Source organism: Saccopteryx leptura, chromosome X (genome assembly GCF_036850995.1).
Source record: "Saccopteryx leptura isolate mSacLep1 chromosome X, mSacLep1_pri_phased_curated, whole genome shotgun sequence".
In the NCBI taxonomy this organism is placed as follows: Eukaryota; Metazoa; Chordata; class Mammalia; order Chiroptera; family Emballonuridae; genus Saccopteryx; species Saccopteryx leptura.
The window spans coordinates 47,651,822-47,658,666 of NC_089516.1; the positions used below are offsets into that span (position 1 = coordinate 47,651,822).

Below are 6,845 nucleotides of genomic sequence, written 5' to 3' on the forward strand. Positions count from 1 at the left end.
AAGAAACCTGTATTAAAAAAATTAAAGAACTCTTAACCTAAACAATAAAAACAACCCAGTTAATAATATGGGAAAATATTTGAGTAAACATTTTTCAAAGAAGACATACAAGTAGCTAATAAGCAGAACAAAAGATGTTCAACCTCATTAGTCCTTAGAAAAATGCAAACCAAAACCACAGTAAGATACCATTTTCTACTCATAGGCATGGCCAAAATAAAACAGACAGACAATAACAAGTGTTAGAAAAGATGGGGAAACACTGGAACCCTCATATATTGCTAGTGAGAATGTAAAATGGTGTTGCTGTTATGGAAAAGTTTAGCAGTTCTTCAAAACATTACATATACAGTTACAATATGACTCAACAATTCCACTCCTAGTTGTATGCATACCCAGGAGAAAACATGGCCAGCCTGACCAGGTGGTGGTACAGTGAACATAGTGTCGAGCTAAGGCACTGAGGACCCAGATTTGAAACCCCGAGGTCACTGGCTTGAGTGCAGCCTCATCTAGCTTGAGCACAGGCTCACCAGCTTGAGCACGGGATTGCCAGCTTGATCATGGCATAGGCAGGACCCCATGGTCGCTGGCTTGAACAATGGGTCACTAGACTGGAGCTCCCTGATCAAGCCACATATGAGAAAGCAATCAATGAACAACTAAAGCACTGCAACTATGAGTTGATGCATCTCATCTGTTTCCCCTCCTGTTGGTCTTTCTGTCTGTTTCGCTCTCTAAAAAATAAATAAATAAACAAACAAACAAACAAATAAATAAATTCACACAAAATCTTGTACATGAATGTTTATAGCAATATTACTTATAATAGTGAAAAAATGGAAGCAACCCAAATGTCCATCAACTTACAAATGGATAAACAAAATGTAGTATGTCCATACAATGGATGATTATTCAGCCATAAAGAGGAAGTTCTTAAGCATGCTGCAACATAGATGAACCTTAAAAACATACTAAGTGGATAAAGCCAGACTCAAAAGCTACATATTGTTTAATTCCATTTATATGAAATGTCCAGAATAGGCAAATCTACAAGATGAAAAGTAGATTAGTGGCTACCAGGGGCTGGGGAGAGAACAGACATTGTTCTGCTAATGGATAAGGGGTTTCTTGTTGAGGTGATGAAGATGTTCTAAAATAAACCACTGAACTATAGACAGAAAGAGTTAATTTTATGGTATGTGAGTTATTTCTAAAAAAAAAAAGAAAAAGCAACCCACAAAAACATTTCAAACTCAATAATAAGAAAACAAGCAACTCAACTGATAAATGGGCTAAGAATTTGAAGAGGCATTTCATTAAAGAAGATACATTGATGGCAAATAATCACATGAAAAGAAGTTCAGCATCATTAGTCATTAGGGAAATTTAAGTGAAAACCACAGTGAAATACCACTCCACTCCTATTTTAATGGATAACATTTGTAACAATAATGACAATGCCAAGTGCTGGTGAGAATGAGAAGCAACTGGACTCTTATACTTTGCTGATGAGAATGTATGAAAATGATACAGCCACTCTGGCAAATGATTTGGCGGTTTCTTATAAGATTAAGCATATACTTCCTATGCAACCCAACAATCTCACACCAGTATATTTACCATTTAAAAAGGAAATTTTATGTTCACACAAAAACCTGTTCACTAATAAACTCAGACTTTATTCATAATTACTAAAAAGTAAAAGTAACCCAAATATCCCTCATGGATGAATGTTTATACAAACTAATGTACATAGAACATTCTTCAGTAATGAGGAGCCACTGAGCCATTTCACCCCCAGGTGTTGTAAAGTACCAAAGGCTACAGAATTAATATTAATATTTTAGGAGGCTTGGAGAACATTTTATTAATTTAGGTTAAGGTGTGCAGAGAAATTGTGAGACATAGTCTCTGTACTGTGTGATTGGCATAACCAGGATGGCTCTTGCCATTGTATTGTAAATGAAAAAGGAAGGAAAGCATGGATTCCCTGACATTCCACCACACCTGTGGGGAAAGGAGTGAATGGCTAGCCAGGGGCAGGAAGGGAAAAGCCAAAATAAACCCTTTCTTATAACTATGAGCCATTTGCAGGCATTTGTCCCCATGGAAACTACCTCTCTTATGTAAATGCATGTGGTTAATACGTCTGACTCTGGACAGAGAGATGGCAGATGAACACTAGAAAATATAGGAAGGCCGTTTAATATGTAAAGAGATATCTTTCTACCATTGTGTTGACTTGTAAATTTTGTTTTCTCCAAAATGATGTATGGTTTGCAAATTGAACGTGGTCCTATCATGTTAAAGGACATATGACTATAACCAATAGCGGTAAGGGGCTTCTAATTGCAATTTTTGCTTCTGTACTTCCCACTTACAAAACTATAAAAACTAAGTAGAACAAAGGGCCGGTGCGCTCCCCGTCAGATTTCTGTCGGAGTTCCCGCCGCTTGGCCGAGCTAGACAATAAAGCTTTAATGTATAAACGATGGACCTTGTTCCTGTCTTCCATATTTCGGGTCCCTCCGAATTTGGATTAACAGTAATAAAAAAAAAGAACTAACTACTGATACGTAAAAACCTTGGGGAATGTATTATGCAAAATGAAGGAACTCAGACACAAAAAGCTACATACTCTATGATTCCACTTAAATGATTATCTGGAAAAGGCAAACATATAGGGGCAGTGAATAGATTAATAGTTTCCAGGGTTTGGGAGTAGGGAGAAGGTTTGACTACAATGGGACCTGAGTGTTAAGCCTAATCCGGAGGGACTCAAAACATTGAAGACATGAACAAAATTCGTCGATTACACACTAAAGCTTTATTGTTTAGCTTGGCCAAGCGGCGGCAACTCTGACAGAAATTTGAGGGAGAGCGCACTGACCCTTTGTTCTACTTAGTTTTTATAGTTTTGTAAGTGGGAAGTATAGAAGCAAATATTGTAATTAGGTGTCCTTTACCACTATTGGTTATAGTCATATGACCTTTAACATGATAGGACCATGTTCAATTTGCAGGCCATACATTCTTTTGGAGAAAACAAAATTTACAAGTCAACACAATGATAGAAAGATGTCTCTTTACATATTAAAAGACATTCCTATATTTTCCAATGTCCATCCGCCATCTCTCTGTCCAGAGTCACACACATCAACTATATGCATTCATATGGAAGAGGTAGTTTCCATGGGGACAAATGCCCGCAAATGGCTCATCATTATAAGAAAAGGTTTATTTTGGCTTTTCTCTTCCTGCACCTGGCCAGCCACCCACCCTGTTCCCCACAGGTGCGGTGGAATGTCAGGGAATCTATGTTTTCCTTCCCTTTGCATTTACAATACAATGCCAAGGGCCATCTTGGTTTTATGCCAATCACACAGTACAGATATCATTCACAAAATCTCTCTGCACACCTTAACCCAAATTAATAAAATGTTCTTTAAGCCTCTTAAAATATTAATATCGATTCTGTAACTTTTGGTACTTACAACACCTGCAGGTGAGGTGTTGCAGTGAATCCTCAGGGCTTCTCACTGAGGTTATCTTTGGGGCCATAGGATTCTTTCATATATATTTTTAAAATTTTTATTTATTTATTTTTTACAGAGACAGAGAGTAAGTCAGAGAGAAGGATAGACAGGGACAGACAGGAATGGAGAGAGATGAGAAGCATCAATCAATAGTTTTTCATTGTGCATTGCAACACCTTAGTTGTTCATTGGTTGCTTTCTCATATATGCCTTGACCGCGGGCCCTCAGCAGACTGAATAACTTCTTGCTGGAGCCAGTGACCTTGGGTCCAAGCTGGTGGGCTTTTGCTCAAACCAGATGAGCCCGTGCTCAAGCTGGCGACCTCAGGGTCTCGAACCTGGGTCCTCTGCATCCCAGTCTGACACTCTATCCACTGCACCACAGCCTGGTCAGGCCATATTTTGATTATAGTGTAATTTCAGAACTGTATGCATTTATCAAAACACAGAAGAGTACACCAAAAAGAGGGAATTTTACTGTTATAGAAATTAATCTTTAAAATAGAAAACCCAAATCTGAAAAATACTAAATAAAGAAAACATTTAGAACATTACTTCAGGTCCTTGGCTCTTCTTGTCTACCAGAATGGCATCTTCACAAATCCATTTCACCTAGACACAGGACAGTGTATGCCGGGGAAGGAAGGTTTTCAGAAAACTTTTGTCAATCTTTAAATAATTAGGCAAACATAGGTCAGGATAAAGAATACCCAGTAGAGGAAAAACCATGTAAGATCAGACCAGTGGTTCTCAAAAAAAATAAAATAAAATAAAAGTGAGGGTGTGGCTTGGGCATGTTAAGAGAGGCTCAGCAAATCTGGATCATCTGGTGAGACCTACACTCACCCAATTTGGCCAGTACAGGGTTGGGCTAAAGTAGGTTTGTAGTTGTTTATGTGTAAAATATTATAATAATTAATAAATAATAATGCAAGAATAAACTCTGTTTTGTACATAACTATAAACCTACTTTTGCCTACCCTATGTATCAGAATCTGAGACAGTAAGTAGTGGAGAGGAGGGGCAGACATGTGACGGTTGCACTGTGGAAACTGTGAGGTGAACATGCTCCTCCAATGATGAGGATGTTCCACCCTCCCCATTCCTCCAGCTAATCACTGGGCTAGTGTGGACAAAGAGGTCACCTCAGGTAACAACCTTTTATCTTAGTCTTTATTTTTATAAACAGAGACTTTTTCCCAGCCAAAGATGAAGACCACAGTTGTCATGCTTCCCTTAAAACGACAACTGTAGGACAGTAGTTATTGGAAAAAACAGCTGTGTTAGGCTTGCTCGCTTGCACTTTGCATGATCAGTGCATGAGCATGTGGCAGAGCCATGTGTGAATAGCCTGTGTAAGGCTATGTGTTGGGGACTGAATAAATAAACAGGGTATTTTTGTAATTTGGATATATTTAGGGGACAGAGGTGCTGGGCCCAATCCCCAACCTCACCTGCCTAAGTTAACAAAGAACTATACCTGATTCTCGCTTGTCCCACCCATGTTCTCCGGAAGACATTGGAAGCTAGTTTCTTATTGGTGTAAAGTTAGATTTGATTGGTATGGTGAAGGTTGTCTTTGAGTCGTCTTGGAAACAATTGAATTGCTAATGGACCATGTTTTTTCCCTGAATAAAAATGAAGGCGCTTCTGGGAGCCGCCATTGCATCAACTAAGGAGGAGTAGAGACTGTTCGCCCTGCTGTCCTCCCGAACCCATCTGTATGTATCAATATATATCTTTAACTCTCTATCATTTATTTAATTCCATACCTTTTCCCATTCAAAGACCCTGTAAGTGGTCCCCAACCTTTTTTGGGCCACGGACCGGTTTAATGTCAGAAAATATTTCCATGGACCGGCCTTTAGGGTGGGATGGATAAATGTATCACATGACCGAGACAAGCATCAAGAGTGAGTCTTAGATGAATGTAACAGAAGGAATCTGGTCATTTAAAAAAAATAAAATATCGTTCAGATTTAAATATAAATAAAACAGAAATAATGTAAGTTTTTTATTTTTTCTCTGCGGACCAGTACCAAATGGCCCACCAACCTGTACCGGTTTGTGTCCCAGGGATTGGGGACCACTGCTGTAATAAATTCGTCGTGGCTGGACCACGACACTATGGGTGCTTTCACTCAGGGTGGACTGCGGATCAGCTGCCTGCAACTGTGAGGGGCCATTTTGCTGTTTGTTTGCCTGCTGCTGTGAGAAGTGGTATTCCCCTGCCTGTTTGCTTGTCTGCCATTGTGAGGATCTATTAAATGGGAATGCCCCAAAGATTTCTGGCTCCATAGTTCCTCTACCATCTGCCTGAATCCACTGTGAACCTGTCTGGGCTCAGCCATCTGCATTACATCTGGCGTTGTGGGCAGGATTCGGATCAGATCTGTATGGAGCCGCCAACACCCTTAATGTGTGGAATAGAGGAGTGTCTGTTTTTCTCCAGCATATGGTTCCCTGTGGCTCTCTTGTTCAAGGCTGTGGGCTGGGTGTTTTTTACAGCCCTGTGAGAAGAACTGAAAGCTCTGTGAGAGAGGCCACCCGAGTTTGAGAACTCCGGTTTGCCCTAGAAGCTGAAGGCTGGCACTGGCAATTATTAGAGACACAGCTGCAGGTTCAAAAACTCAAGTTTTAGCTTCAGGTTGAGAGCCAGCAGCTGCAAGAGCCAAAGCAGTTGATGGATAAGGAGGAGAAGGTTCAGGCTAAAATTGCCATTGGAAGACTCAGAGCCCAGCTGATGGTCATCTGGAAAGTAAAAAGCTAAGCAATGAAAGGTGCCTCAGAGGCAAGCACAATCCCTTCTACAGGTAGGTGAGAACTCTGTGGTCTGGCCATACACCCAGACAGAGTTGATGGAGTTAGGGGCAAAACTCAGGCAGAAACCCACTGAATCCCTGGCAACTTGGTTGTTGCAATTATGGGATATAGGGATGGATGGCATCATGCTCTTCAGAACAGAGATGGAGAAATTAGCCGTCATTACCATGCACTACTCCTTGAGGCAGCATCTTCAGAACTGCCATGACAACCCAGGAAACCATACCTTATTAGAATGAGTGATGACTGACATTCATACAGTCTGGCAGAATGCTGGAGACTTGCTAGGGGCAGTGAATTGATGGCAGTCATATACTGAGCTGTAGCAAGTCCTCTAGGATCTTCGTATGTGTAAGGTCAGTGGATAATGGGGGATGGTCACGTGGCGAACTTTGGGACAACCGCCCACAACCAAGCGCATCAAAAGAGGCTTCACAGGAACTCTTTGGAAAAAAGCAACCGTCTGCCAGCCAGTGAGATTTC

General features: G+C 40.5%; 1 pseudogene; it reads right to left on the reverse strand.

The window, feature by feature from the left end:
• LOC136386336 (protein O-glucosyltransferase 1-like) overlaps positions 1-5,837 on the reverse strand; it is a 48,331-nt pseudogene extending 42,494 nt beyond the window's left edge.
• Between the last annotated feature and the right edge of the window lie 1,008 nt (positions 5,838-6,845).